Genomic DNA, 1,094 nt, shown 5'->3' on the forward strand with positions numbered 1-1,094 from the left:
GCAGCATTCATCGCCTTCTCCGATATCTCCGTGGCACTTCATCTTACTGCCTGAACTACAGTTCTCCAGATCCCGTGGCTGGTTCTCTCGCCTACTCTGTCCCCGTTAACTTGGCGGATTCTGACTGCGCCGGTTGTACCGATTCTCAACGATCGACTTCTGGCTACCTATTCATGCTTTTTGGTGGGCCAATCAGTTGGAGAACGAAAAAACAGCCAGTTGTCTCCCTGTCCACAACTGAAGCCGAATACAAATCAGTTGTAGAGGCCGCTCAAGAACTCCTGTGGCTGGACACCATCTTCAAAGACTTGAACATTCCTGTCCCTGACACCATTCCTTTGTTTAGTGACAATCAAGGCTGTATCGCTTTGGCGACAAATCCAATCTTTCGCTCTCGCACTAAACACATTGAGATCCAGTATCACTGGATCAGAGAACAACTACTCAAGGGTAAATTTTTGTTGACATACAAACCAACTTCGGACATGACGGCCGATATCTTTACTAAATCACTATCGCGAATTCTTCACAACCGTTGTGTAACAAGCATGAACATCAACAAGTAATGGAAGAAATGGTTTTTAGAAGCAGGGGGGGTATAAAGATAATTAATTCTCTCTGTTTTTAGTCATGACATCATAATCAATTATCCTATGACGTTGTTACTTTTTGCTTCCTTCTACAATCCATTTCTTGTACCATGGTTATACAAGAATCTACACATATAAGAATGAATGATTCTTCCTCTTGTTTTTCCTTCTTCATCCATTCTTATTCTTTTGTTTCTCGTACCATCAGGTACTTCACTTTACTTGACTCGTGTTCTCCACTCTTTGCTGAGAACACTTCGTGCTTCCTAAAGGTTTGTCTTTATGAGTTGATGATATTACTTTAGTAATCCATTCTTATTCTTTTGTTTCTCTTACCATCAGGTACTTCACTTTACTTGACTCGTGTTCGCCACTCTTTGCTGAGAACACTTCGTGCTTCCTAAAGGTACTTCACTTTACTTGACTCGTGTTCTCCACTCTTTGCTGAGAACACTTCGTGCTTCCTACAGCTTTCACCTTTATAATTGTAGGGGTCCAGTTCCA

Source organism: Melampsora larici-populina, assembly GCF_000204055.1.
Source record: "Melampsora larici-populina 98AG31 unplaced genomic scaffold MELLAscaffold_13, whole genome shotgun sequence".
Lineage (NCBI taxonomy): Eukaryota > Fungi > Basidiomycota > Pucciniomycetes > Pucciniales > Melampsoraceae > Melampsora > Melampsora laricis-populina.